This window comes from Protopterus annectens, chromosome 9.part0 (assembly GCF_019279795.1).
Source record: "Protopterus annectens isolate FY-2018-M chromosome 9.part0, PAN1.0, whole genome shotgun sequence".
In the NCBI taxonomy this organism is placed as follows: Eukaryota; Metazoa; Chordata; order Ceratodontiformes; family Protopteridae; genus Protopterus; species Protopterus annectens.
In genome coordinates, this window is record NC_056743.1 from 530,889,961 (window position 1) to 530,905,411 (window position 15,451).

Consider the following 15,451-nt stretch of genomic DNA (forward strand, 5'->3'; position numbering starts at 1 on the left):
TAAGACATTGTCTGAGGCTGGCATCTCAAGAATGCCTGCTTGTTTAGAAGGGTCTGGTTGTAAGCCAGTACTGGTAAATAAATGACTTGCATAAGTAACTTCTGGTAGTCTGAAGTTACATTTCAGAGGATTGAGATTTAAGTTCACTTCATGCATTCTGTCCAGAACTTTTCTGAGGTTTCTGTCATGCACTACTTCACCATTGCTTCCAACCAGTAAATCATTAATATTATAGCACACGGATGCCTAGAAAAAATTTTGCTGTATTGCACACTGAAAGACTTCACTGGCAGAATTTATTCCAAAAGTCATCTTGAGGAATCTTCACTACTGAATGCAGTCAGTAGTGAAGATTTGCGATCAGGCATTACTTGCCAAAATGAACTCTCTGCATCTAAGACAGAAACAAACTGTGGCATTTGGCATGAAGGCGACAACCTCCTCGACTGTGCGCATAGGATGATGAGGTCTCTAACACCTTGTTCAAGTCTCTTGGGTCAATGCATAGTCTGATTTCATCTGAACTTTTCTTATTAGCAGCTACCATGGAAGACATCCACTTAGTTGGTTCTGTGACTGGACAAATCACACCTTGCTGCACCATTTTGTCTAACTGGACTTTGACTTTCTCCTGCATAGCTACTGGAACTCTCCTTGCTGGTCTGACCACTGGACTGACCTCTAGGTCTACTTTCATGGAGTACATAACTGGAAGTTTGTCTAACTTGTCTTCAAAAACATCAGCATATTCTGAGAAAATAGCATCAGTGATGCTGGAACTGGGGCATGTGCTTACATGATGTACTTATTTGGTAAAGAAACCAATTTCATTCTCAAACTGTCTCTCAGACCTAATAGTGACTGCACAGGTCTTTGGACTACATAAAATTGAAAGCTGTAACTGTTCCCAGGTGAGCAGCACGAAAGCACTTCTGAGCCTTCAGTTTGAATTTCATCACCTCCATAAGCAACAAGCTTTGCACGATTGGCCAAATTAAGCTGCTCATCAGCTCTCACTCTAGCAAATGTTTCTGCTGACATTACATTACTCTTTGAGGCAGTGTCTACTTTGAGCTCCGTGGGCTTACCACTGATCAGGACAGTACAAAAAACTTCATTCTTTGCTAGTAACTCTACCGCATTAACCTTTTCACCGACCACTGATACACAATCTATATAGAAAGTAGGGTTGTAGCTTTCTATATGATCAACTTTCTTTTTTGAGTGACCTTTCTTAAAAGCTGAATGAGGCTTGCTTGATTTACAAAACTTTTGAAAGTGATTCCATTTTCTACACTTGGGCAATGCTGACCAAATACTAAGCACTTCTCTCTTTTAGACTCATGACTGGCACCACAATTACAACAGTTAACAATACTTGACTTGGGTTCTGCTGACTCACCCTTATACTGCACTGAGCATGTCCATTTTTCTGAGCTAGTCTTGGAACTTGCTAGAAAGTTACAGATCCTCCTTGGGAATCTCGCAGGGGTTGCAGCTGCCATGTATTGCATGCTGTCTACACTTGCTCTAGAAGCTGCTGAAACTAAGCTCTTATCACTTGTTAGCATACTTGTGTGGCTTTCTATGAGCTCATGGATTTAATAAATCTCGATGGCTTTGCTCAACATTAAATCACTGTCACAAAGCAAAATCTTTCTCAGTGCAGCATTATTAACACCTCTCACAAGCCTGTCCTTTATTAACTCATCTTTCAAATCACCAAATCTGCATGTTTTAAGCTTTATTTCTCAAGTCAGTATTATAAGCTGCAAAGGTTTCACCTGGATTTTGGACTCCTGTATAGAATAGGTGCCTCTCTAATGTAACATTTTTCTAGGGGTTGCACATTTCTCTAAATTTATGTTTCAAGCACTCAGGGTCTTCCCTTGATTCAGCCGGTACAACAATATGGCAGTTTTCCCACTCTTGCATATATTGCTGGTGGATACACAAATGAACGCATTCACTCAATGGCCTCTGACCCAGCTAAATTAAGCAAAATTAATGCCCTTGTACATGCATCTTTGTCAGAAAAAGCTGCTTGTATGAAGTTTCATATTCCTGCTCAAATACTCTCCAATTCTCTGCAATATTATGATCAAACACAAATGAACTGGGTCTGTGAAATGCCTCTGCCATGTCAACGCACAGTAGTGAAGGTGCTTGAAATTATGTACGAACATGCACACATAAATATATACCAGAATTTTATGCCAGAACTTATAATTATGCTCAATAGCACAACAGACTCTCTGAAACAACTGCATTTTACCAAATAAGTCTCCATAGCACAATAATACTTTAAAATCACTGTACTTTGTGAAACCACTCATCAGTGTAAGAAACTTTGAAATGACTGTACTTTGTGAATAACTTGTACACAGCAGAAGAAGCACAGAGTAAGAAACACTTCAAAATGAATGCGCTTTGCAAATAAACTGTACACATCACAGAAACCTTTTAAAACAGCTGTACTTTGTGAAATGACTCTGTACAGTGTAAGAAACACTTTGAAATAGTGGCACTCTGCAAATAAATGTACACAGCACAAGATACTTTTCAAAATGGCTATATTTTGACTGTACTTTGCACACAACAAACTCTTTGAAATAATTGCACCGTAATAAAGTACACACTCTGTAAACGCTTTGCACACTCTCAGATACTTCGAACAACTCTAGTTATGCTGTGAATGGCTTCGGCCAATGCAAAATAGCAGTTTATGCCCAAAACACAATCTTCTACTAAAAAAAACATGCAGTTGCCTTGCTCTTTAAGCTTATTTTGCCATTTTATTGTATTTGTTATGCCCATTTAACCTCTCATCATGCTCATTACACTTTTCTTGTGCCCATTTTACTTTAAACATGCTCTTTATGCAAACCAAAGGTAATTCTGAACCTCATATAAATATTTCTGCTAGTTTTATCAAATACAGTTTTGAACATTTTGTTTGATTAATAATGCATTCTATGCCTTACGAATGCTCCATTTCCTTTGCAAAATAAATTTGTGCAAGTTTTGGTTACCTTAAGTTTGTTTCTGGAGCTTTTTGATCATTAGAGCACTGGTTATCAACCAACCTGCTCAATATACCTTCACCTTCAACTCTGCACTTCATGGCTTGAAGAGCTCTCTCCATCTCGGTTCTGACACCATGTCGCTTGTGTGGCAAGGATAAAACAGACAAGTGGTTTTGGGTTTAGTTCAAGCAGCTTTATTACACACAAACACATCAGGAATGAGGCTTTGTAACTTAAACATAAATAAACCTATAAACAGACTGACTACCTCACTCATACAAGTGCACTGCTTTCTATTTATATGCACGATTACATATGGAAATGTTTCTTAAAGTTACATACGCATGCTCTGTTCTACAGGATATTAGTTATTTCCTTTCATCAACAGTGTGCATTATTAGTGTGGACTAATCCTGAATATTATTGTTTGTTAGTTTTTATCTTCCTGACATAGTTAAGAAAGATATTTAGTTATGTTTGGTTTTAATGGCCATTTTAAGTTCATATTCAGCCTTGCGGATCCTAATGCTTTAATTGCACTATATATATATATATATATATATATATATATATATATATATATATATATATATATATATTCATTTCCTTAAGTGTGCTATTAAAGTAGGTAGAAAAAGACCTCTTATTAGCATTAAGCAGTTTATTTCTGTGTTATCCAATTCATTTATAAAGGTGTTTCACGAGAAGGATTAGTTTTTAAAAATCTTGTTATATTTGGTCTGAATTATATCTGCATTACTATTTAACTGTTTAAGTTGGAAAGGAAGTCAAAGGCATAGGCAACAGCTTCAGAAATGGGATCCGTCTGAGGAGTATTACAACAGAATTTACTTAGGTCATCAAGACAATGGGGAGAGTCTGTGTTTGATAAAAGCCTAAATACCTTGTGATATCAGGTTGGCTAGAGAAGAGAGAAAAAGCTGACCGAGATTCCATGAATTAATTAGTTGGTTTCTACTGCAGTTTTCTGTATTCATGCATGTTTCAAGTGATATTTATCACAAAAAAAAAAAACCTTACTTCACTTGTCTGCTGCAACCAATCAGATCCGATCCCTTGCTTCACTGACATGGAGCTTACAGTCAACTAAAAAAAAAAAAAAAAAAATGAAAAAAAAATGTTGTATTACCCAAATCACGCGGTGACATCATATGGCAGTGTGAACATCCAGCAAGTGGGCAGGCAAGGGGCGGAGGAGAAAGAGACACCCATGGCTGCTTCATGTGGGGGCCCTTGTATGTGCGGAGATAATCAGGTGTTCCTATGGCTGTGGGTTCAATGGGTACCTACCTAGTTGACCAGTGCCTTCTTTTGATGTAGTGGATGCCAACTGTAAAAGTGCAGCAAAGAGTTAGAATAAGTTGGCTTCCTACAGATGTTTGATTCAAAACAATTATGGTCTCTATTTTTAGAAATGGTGACATCTAGGAAGTTAATATGGTCAACAGAGTATGTCATGGTAAACTTCAGAAACTCAATGCTGTCATTCAAGTAACAAAACAATTCAATGAACTTTTTAAACTACCAGTCCAGAAAATAAGTGTGTCATCCAAGTAGTTGCCATACAAACTCCACATGTTGCTGAAACAAGATTGAAAAACAAAATTCAATTACTAATGGGACATCACTAGGTTAGTGAAGATCAGGGCACAGACGGCCCCCATAGGAACCCTGGTACTTTACATAAAGAGCTGACCCTTAAAATAAATGAAGCTGTTTGCCAGGTCCCTGAGTAGCTAGATCTTACCATGGTCCAATATACTTTGAAACACAAATAATCATAGAACCACTCTAGACCCAAATTATGGGGAATAACTGAAAAGAGGTCCTTGACATCCATGGTGACAAAAATAATATCATCACTTTATATGTCCCTGGAAACTCTCTTCAAACAATCCCATGAGTCTTTGTAGAGGTGTACAATACTGACCACCACCTCCCTAGCTATATTTTCAGAAGAAAGTTCTGTTTTCCCTATCAACTCCTGAATAATTTCCACTACCCATTCCTTCAGTTCCTCTCTGCTTAACAGATAGTTGGGAAATCATCACTGTCTCGTTTTTATTATCCTGCATTTATGTCTTAGTTATTATTGGTGTATGATCTGATAAGAGTATCAAAACTGTCAATTAAATTCACATATTCATGTGAAATATAACTTCTGTTTAGCCTAGCCCATGTTTTCTAATTTGGGGTATAATATGTTAATTCTCTCTGAACTTACATCTTCCATACCAAGTAGTTTCATAAATTTCTTTAAAAAAAATCCTCCTTCCTTTCATATATTTTCCCTTCTAGGCCCCCAGATACATTCTCACTGTTGTAAATCAATTTCCAGTCTCCACCTGTAAATAACACACACTGTTGAAAGCTGATTATTTCTCCCAGAATTTTCTTAAGCTCTGTTGTAGCAGTCTTAGGTAGAACATAAATACATGCCAGTGTAATCACCCTCCCTTGCCAGTATCTCCTTAGTACAACAAATCTACTTCTATCACTATTGGAGCCCCTCTTACAGTTAATATAAGTACTCCTCTTTTCCTTTGTCACAGATACTCCACTGAATAACCATCCTGAAGAATTACCATGATATGGAAATAAGGGCTTAGTTCAGAGGATGCTGTGTACAAATAAACAAGGTACAATGATTATGGATGAAACCTGTCCCTTATAATATAGTATGTAATAAAAGAAAACCAAAGTCTAAAATCACCCAAAAGAAGATAAAATAATTATAAAACAAAAATATCCAGGCTGTAATCCAAAATGGGTTGATTTTCTGTATGACAAGTTTATTAACCGCTTTTAGCTATGCACAGCGTAGCCTTCATCAGAATACATTGCAAAACACATACTGCTTCATTAAATAAAATTCCTTGACCAATCACAGACATAAAACAATTAATTAATAATTCAACTCCCACCACACTACTCATTGACTCTTAGAAACATATTGTACGTTTATATTCCACACAAAAACTACAACCAATTCATCACTGAAAACATGTTCTGTTTGAAAAAACATTCAAAAATCATCACTAATTTTGAGTGTAATATTTATTTTTTATTTATTCTTTCCTGCAAAACTGGGACAATGGAAATACTTTCATTTAGACCTGGGGGAAACATTGCTGCTGTTCTAAGTTGCCATTGTGTTTATTTTTTCTTTAATGCATTCTTCCAATCTCCCCCTCTTGGATTTAATTTCACCTGTTCCACAATTCCAAATGAAAATTTTGTAAAAGATGCACTTAGTAAGGAGTGTTTATATAGTGCACTTGTAGTTTTTTTATTTTTAATATCACTGATGTGTTCATACATCCTGCTTTTAAGTGCCCGCTCAGTTTTTCCTAACTAGAATGCTGTGCATGAATTGCACAGAGCTATATACACAACACCTTTGGTCAAACAATTCCCATTTACAAATACTACCTTGCTTTTCCACCTGTTGTGTAAAACTACAGATTACTCTCCTTGTATATAACAACATTGTTTACACATTCCACATGGTCTAGTACCTCTACTGCCCACCATTCTGGATTCTATCTTACATTCTAGGAGGCTCTTCATATTGTGCCCTGTCTTATTGACAAATCTAGGACCCTCTCCCAACTTCTTGTATATTTCTTGGTTGGTTTTAAAACTTGTCCAGTTCTTGTTAATTATCTTCTTTAGTTCCTTAGTTGTGGAATTGTATTCTAGTACACAAGCCCTTTTATATTTGTCATTTTCCTTACTCATTTTCCATAGTGTTGCTTTGTAGTCCTACCCCTAATAAAGGAAGATAATCAATACCACACTTGTGTTGTACTTCTAAAACAATTTCCTCAACTGTTTAGGGTACCCTCTTTCTTCGAACATCCAATGTAGTTTGCTTAGCTCACCTTCTAAATCATCACAATGGGAAGTCATTCTTGCACCCCTCACTGCCTGTCCCTTCACTATACTTATTTTTTATATATATATACTTTTACTAAAATACGCTCGTTTACATTTGTTGAAGTTCAATTGGTGGTTTAAAACCACTTTGTAACTAATGTTACTATTCAAACCTAGTGGAGAATAGGTATTAAACATAATTTGCCACTTGAATTCTTTGAAATCAAGTTCCTTCTCCCCATCTGTATTAAAATCAATGGGAACATAATCTACTTCTGTAAAAATAAACTTTTTAAAATCCTGACATTCTGCTGAATGCTTACCTAAGGCATTATCATAATTCTTTGTTTTAACTGCATACTGGCATTGATAAACACATTTTCTAAGTTTTCTTTTGGTTTTTCCTATGTAATATGATTTGCATGAACTGCACTCAGCCAAATAAATGACAAAATTAGACGCACAAGTGAAAAAAAAAAAAAAACTTGTACTATAAGTTCTGTCTGCTCTAAAATATGTAAAATATGGACTTTCCAATATGTACCTACACATTGCACAACTCATAAATTTAAATGTACCCCTCTTGCTGGTTACTACTGTGTTGTGTCTCACTTCCATTAATGATTTAATGTTATGTGCTTTTTTGTATTTATCAATACAGGTCTGTCTTCCATCACTTTCCTAACTTCCTAATTTGCTGGCATAAAACACCAACTTACTTCAGTATAATCAGCTCATAGTAGCACACAAAGTCCTCAACCAACCTGAAAAACACTCCTGGACTTAATAACCTTATTAATTCCTACAGTAACTCCAGGTCACTTAAAATCATCTAACAAACTGCTGGTTCACACACTCAAAACTAACAACTCAGCCAGAGACTCACTGTTTTCCAACTTTTTTGGCAAAACCTGGAACTCACCTCCAGATGACCTTACTCTAGAACCCTTGCTAACTTATTTAAAAAAAGTTTTAAAGGGTATTTTACTATGCACTGGCTGTTGCACTGTTCCAACCCGGACTAACTCCTCAACTACTCAGTTTAACATCCCTACAACACTTAACCCACTACCTCTCTCTCTAGTAACTCATGACTCACTACCCCCTCTATGCTTCTGCCTTTCTATACCGTAGCCCTATTCCCTATCCTTTAACCCCACTACATCTTATCTGTCTTCCTTACTCTATCCCCCTTCCTTCACTACCAGGTATTTTGAATATACTTGTTCCAATTGTTGCTTGCCGCTTTCCTATTTTGAAAAGGCCTACCATATATCTGACACCTTGACATGAACTATGGATTCTTCCACACTGATGTTCCTAGACCATATCATCTCTACTTAACTAGCCTCTAGTACTTGAATTGCCTCTTTTACATACCTGCTCTGTTGAATATTTAATTTTGTTCTTAACTATTGTATACTAAATAGTACTGTGCACAATACTGATTATCACTAAATGTCCTACTATCTAATGATAGTCTGTAAACATTACCTTAATAGTGTTTTTAATGTGTATGTTATTATCTATGACAGTCTGTAAACCATGCTTTACTTTTTAATGTGTATATTATTATCTGTATGATTGGAGCTTTTTTCTCCGGGCCTCTGCTAAAAATGGACATGTATCCAGTCGGACTATCCCAGTCAACAAATGTAAAATAAATAAAATAATAAAATAAGTAAATAATTCTACAACTGTTGTTAATATCCTGCTTAACAGCTGCACTATCCAATGTAAAGGTCAAAGGCATAGAGAAAGACCAATTTCTAGTATTGTTAGCTTTACAGATGAACAATTCTTAGTGTCAGCTGTCATGACTATGGGCTCCTAAAAACAGAGGTAGTAACTTCATGGCACCCATGCAAATGGAAAATAGGTGCATGATCGCCAAATCATACACCAATGCACTGTATGAACACGTACATAAATGCATGGAACTAGCCATACCGAACAGAACCAAGATGCTCTCCTCCAAAAAAAGGAAGCCATTCTGGTGGTCCCCTGCCAATAACAAATTCTACAACTGAAGGAAGAAACTGTTGCAGAAAAGGTGAAGTCCCAAGACTGGAAACAATCACTTATAAGCCTCAAAAAAAGTTGAGATCCCTCATCAAAACCTCTAAAGCTAGCTATGAAGGCAGAATTACAGCAGACACTAAAAACAACCACAAAGCCATATACAGTTATATCAAGAATCTCCACGGCAATACCCAGATTTGCTCTGAGTTACTGCAGAATGGTTCCTCCTCTACTGAACTAACAGATATTGCCAACATACTGCCCGACAGATTCAGTGCGAACTTTACCCCTCCCTCCCTAAAGGACAAATCACAATACCGGAAGAATGCCAGGTACCCAGCATTACTGCAGTATGGATTAAAGCTACATTGTCCAAGGCCAAGAATATAGCTTCTATGGGACCCGACAATATCCCTGGCTGTGTTCTACATGAACTAGAAAGTGAACTGGCACCACACCCGTGTGCCCTTTTCAATCACATCCTCACCTCAGGCTTTGTCTCTATAAAATGGTAAACTGCTACAGTCATCCCATTCCATAAAGGGGAACTAACTACAGACCCTGGGAATTATCGCCCCATTAACCTGACGAGTCTGATATGTAAGGTTATGGAGTGCATGGTCATGGACCTAATTAACAAGGATATAAGGAATCTCCAAACTCTGGATCCCACACAATGTGGTTTTGTGAAGGGTAGATCATGTCTGCTCAGCCTGGCTGACTTCTTTGTATCAGTCACCAGAGCTGTGGATGAGGGCAAGGCAGTTCATACAGCCTACCTCGATCTGGCCAAGGTCTTTGATACCATTCCCCATTCAGGAAGTATTCATAGACTCACAAAACTAGGAATCAACGCCTATATCACTAGGTGGGATGCAAACTGGCTCACAGATATAACCCACAGTGTGAAAATAGCAGACTCCAAGTCAAACTGCCGATCAGTCATGAGTGGAGTCCCACAGGGATCGGTCCTGAGTCCTCACCTGTTTGGCATCTACTTCTCAGAAGTGCAGGCAAACATGGAGGGACTCTGGCTAACCAACTTCACCTACAATTGCAAGCTGGGAGACATTATTAAATCCCCAAGTGATGTAGACATCCTACAGAAAGGCCTCACTAAGACCAACAACTGGTGTCAAAACCATGGCTTTAAGCTTAATGCCAAAAAAATACACTGTCATTCCATTTGAGAAAAACTCAGTTCCTACTAATTACTACATTGTTGGTAGCCCACTGAACACTGAAGGCATTATAAGAGATCTGGGGACACATGTTGACAGCAACCTCTCCTTCAACCACCACATTGCCACTGTGGTCAGAACGTCCTTCTATGTGACACATCTCATTACCAAGGGTTTTGCATCCAGGAAGAAAGAGGTCATCATCTCTCTCTACTCTTCCCTCATTAGACCAATCATCGTGTATAATGCCCCATTTGGCATGTACCTCACTAAACACCTGCAACAGCTAGAAAGGCCACAAAAGTACCTCACAAAGAGGATCCTAGGCCTTAAACACATGCCCTACATGGACAGTCTCAAAAGACTCCAGCTTTTCTCTGTCTCATATTGTCTATTAAGAGGTGATCTCTGCTTGACTTACAAAGGCATGCCTGACCCAGCCCTGTTAGAAATGTTACACCTAAAGAAATCCCAATCCCTCTGCACCACACGCTCCAGGGACCTCAACCTCATTACCACAATCAAAAGAACATGCTGGAGGGACAGGTTCATAACCCAGAGACTGCACATGCTCTGGAATAGACTTCCCATACTTGGCAAGCAGAGCACCTCATTGGCCCTTTTCAAGAGAAATCGTGATGAGTGGATGGAAAATAGAAAGTTCACCCCGGGAATCACTCCAGTGGCTCTACTTGAAAGAGGCACTGGGAACTAATTGTAGCATGATGCCAAGGCACTTCTATGGGCTAGGCTTGCAAAGGCTTCAGGGCCGTTGGCCTAGTACACACCTATGAACCTCTGACCTTTTTAACTAAATCACTAGGATATCCTCTGTTAAAAAAAAATCTATCATGTAGTGCTTTTGAAAACTCATCCAATAGCCCAACATCAGTAGTGAGATGTCTCAGTCTAACTGACTGACCTTTAATAATGTTGTGCTTCAAATATGTGGGGTGTATACTAAAATAGTGCAATACTGCATTGCTAAAAAACATTTTTGCAACTTATAGTAAAGTATAACAAATTAATTCCTTGATATTTTTTTATACGTCCACATCTAAAAAGAGAATAGCCGACACGTAGAATTGATAGAACATTTCAAAAAAGCTAGTAATTTCATTCATACTTTGAAACAACGTATTTAAGTCAGTTAATCCACCCTTCCAAATGCAAAATAAATCATCATAAAACATATAGTAGTGTTTAAATGACTCATATCCTGCCAGGCTCGGAAAAATATGCATTTTTCAATATTCCACTACAAATTACCATAGTTGGGAGCCATAAGTGCTCCCATTGCCACTCCCATTTTTTGATGGTAATACTTTCCTTCAAAGTAAAAAAAAAGGTTGTTGGTTAATACTTGATCAATACACTCTGCTAAAAACTTAGTTTCACCCAAAGCATATTCCTTACTTTCTTTTAAAATAAAGGCTTCTCTTTTTTCTTCCTTAATAAAATATCAAGCTGTTTAACTTTATCTTGAATAAATTTAAGGCGATCTTGAATCTCACCATGTGTTGCAACCAAAGTCACTTTATCCATTAAACCACTGATCCATTTATCTAGCTTTTCCTATTCACCAATGTTGTACTGTCTTAAAAGTTGAAGGAAGGATAAACCAGCTGTGTTACAAATACGGTGGCCTTCTTCCATAAAATTAACGTTGTGCCAACCACTGGGCTTATTGCACACTTTCAGTCCTTTAGGAACGCTACTGCTTTTTTATACAAATATCAAAAAAGGCTATATCCCACTGCAATTTCCTCATCTTTAAAATAGATGCCTCTACATCATTGAAAAGCCATTCTTCATTGAGTATTACAGTGGGAACTCTAGTGACAGATGTGTTTCACTTGAATGAAATTCTGGTGTGAAAAAACTGTCCTTCAAGGTAGCCGACCAATTCCCACTATGTCTCACTGCTTCTTTCCCTTGAGCAAAAGAAGGGGTTCCTTCTGTCAACAAAGTGGATTCCAGAGGATTAGAGAGTATGTAGTCAAATTCAGCAAACTATCTTGTTACTGGTCGTCCAGTCAAGACGTCATACCAGAAAACAATTAAAGACTAAAAACACAATACTCATGCAAACTTCTAGAAGGTAGAGGTAAAAGTCCACAAATAAAATAACATGATAAACCACTACTGACAACTGGAAACAAATTACTTTAATGAGTAAAAGTTAACTGAGCACTTTTGACATCAAAGGCCTTCAGCCTTCCTTCAACTTTTAAGACAATAAAGCATTGGTGAAAAGGAGACTCTAGATAAGTAGATCAATGGTTTAATGGATAAACATACTTTGGCAGTATACTGTAATGAATAATAGTGTCCCTAAGAAACACATCATACCCAAAATATCTAAGGAACACAGGAATGCAATACAAAGAAATGCATAATAACAGATTGGAAAACTACTGGAAAGACTAAAAACAGTAAAAAAAAAAAAAAAAACAATATTAATCTAAGAGACTGTACTTTCACAATGTGAGTCTATTCTTCTGCACTCCATTTCTGTACATCTTGTAACCCACTGCTGAGCAAATTCAGAAAGTAGCCATTTTGTTAAGAAAATAAATGTACCTCCAATCCACAAGATGTGTGATCTCAAAGGATGCAGTTTAGAACCTGCAGCAGTGACACAGACAACCTGACAATTATGATTTTACATTTAAAATATTTTCTGTTTTGTTTACACACAAATGGCAAAGAGTAGTGGTCTCAGAACTTGAAATTTGAGGAAAGATTACAAACTATGAATGTTATATGATGTTGATGAAACATAGTCTAAGAAAATTGTCTGTATTTTCATATAAACATTAGAAAACAGAAAAGCACTGACAATATGGCATAAAATAATTGTCAGCTCTAAAATATATGTTCACATTAAAAGGATATATGTATTTACTACCTAACAATAATATGAAACTGAGATGAACATTTTTGAAGTATTACTTCATTTAGAGTGGTTACAAACATACCCAGCATTTGAACTGTAACTGTTGACAAACACTACAGTTATGAGGATGCAGCAATATAGCCATTCTCACTGTTTACTTTAAATGTCTAATATAATTGTTCATACTCAGCAAGTAATTCAAGCAAGATGGTTTAATTTTTAATGCTGACAAACATTTTGAAGTAACTTGACAGGCAATGTTTACCTCCCTCAGAAGAAATATAAACAAACATTGTAAAGTCATGAATTATTACTGTTTTCAATTTTGCTTCTTTATTGCCTCATAGTTTTCATTTGGTTGATTGAACATCTTTATCCACTTTTTGCAGACTGTACTGGAAATTTAAGTCAATACTCAACCAAGAAAAATGCTTGACAAACATGTGGGAAGAATACTGCACTAAACACTTATCTGATTATGTCATATTAAGTCAAAAGCAGTTATGGCACTTCAGTGAGCACATTTGCTTATCTATATTTACTGGCACTGTTGAAGGAGTTACATTCATGCTGATCTTTTTTATTTATTTATTTTTGCTATTTCTCTTCTGTTTACAATAATGTGTTGTCTCTCTGTCTACTCATTTTTTTCTTTTTTCTCCATTTTAAAGGCATTTATTAATATGTGTTCATGTGTTTCAAAAATGTATTCTTGCCTTTTTAATGTCTATACTATATCTTTTGAAATACATGTACATGTAAGAAAATATAAGGATCTAATCTGCTTAATTTTGTTATACAAATCATACATTTTAAAAATACTGTGATGAGATCAGAATGAAAGACTTTCGTAATATACACTTATAGGTTCTATCAGCATTATCTGAAATATCATTTAAAATAGTGACATTTCAAAGACTTAAGCATGAGAGAATATAGATAAAATATGAATGCTTGACTGCATTCTTGAGGACAGCACAGATTAAAGACTATCAAAGCAGAAAATGAATTTATATTTTTCTGTGGCTAGAGAAAAGGGTCAGGGACTTTGAGCATAATATTGGTACAGAGAAAGCAGTTATTACATCTCCCTTCAAGAAGGCTTTGATTTAGAATTAGACAATGCTAATTTGGATGAAACACACAGTGTTTAATTCTGCTTTTATATAAGTAAGTACATGGAATTGGGCATTGATGGTGGGAATGGGTAAAACTAAACACAGTGCCAGCACTTCAGACTAATTACTGCATATCTCTAACTTGGAGAAAGCACCTTTCCACCTTTTAAAATAAGCAAAACTCTGTCTTCATTGCCATATATTTTCAGGATTCTCAGCAAACTGCCAATGCTTCTAGATACCTTCTTGGCAATTTCTAAACTTCTGTAAAAGATGGCTAACTCCTAATCCTGTGGACTATTTACATTGTATTCTGTTCAGGGCAGCTTAAATATGTCCAGGTAAAATGGTATATAAAATGGTATACTCATTTTTCTATTTTTCTTCTTTAATTTCTCAATAGCTGACATTACAGGATGCAATAATTTCCAGCACTGTTACTTTTTATAAGGACTAACTACAATAGTGATATAGATTAGAGATAGTGAAATAGATATAGCTAACTGCTTAAATAACTTTTTTTGAGAATACAATCTTTCTGCTGAATTCAGAACTGTCAACTCTACTCGAATTGCCTCTGAATAACACATTCAGAACTTACTGCTATTACTATATTCTTCTCCTCCCAATTTCAAAAGTTTTGTGTAGGACATAAAACCTGCTGATTCTGGAAATGGAATGGTGTGCCAATATTAAAATTGGCAATCACTTTTCTTAACAGAGATTAATAAGAAACTGGAAAACAGAACAAGCAGTCCTTAACCATCACAGGCAGCACAAAAGCAGTCAAGGATTCTTTTAACAAATTACTACATATCCTTACAAAAAAGGAGTTTGTTTTATTCAGGAACAAAGGAAAAAATATTTAGTCTTTTGGCTTTCCTGATTTAAGAATTGGTAAATTACCAAATTTTTTTGGATGGCAGTGGACGAAAAAGATCTAGACGGATACTTGTCATACTAGCATACCGCCTGCTCAGAGGTGATCTCTGCCTGACGTACAAGGCCATGTCCAATCAGGAACTGATGGACATGCTCCACCTCAAAAAATCCAAATCCATCAGGACCATGAGAGCTAAAGACTTAAACCTCGGCACAAGTATGAATAGGACATGCTGGAGGGATAGATTCATAACCCAGAGGCTTCCCATGCTCTGGAACAAGATCCCAGTTCATGTTAGGCAGAGCCCCTCACTGACTCTCTTCAAGATAAATCTTGATGAGTGGATGGGAGATCGTAAGTTTACCCCAGGGGTCACATCTGTGTCACTACTAGACAGGGGCACAGTAAACTAATTCTATTAT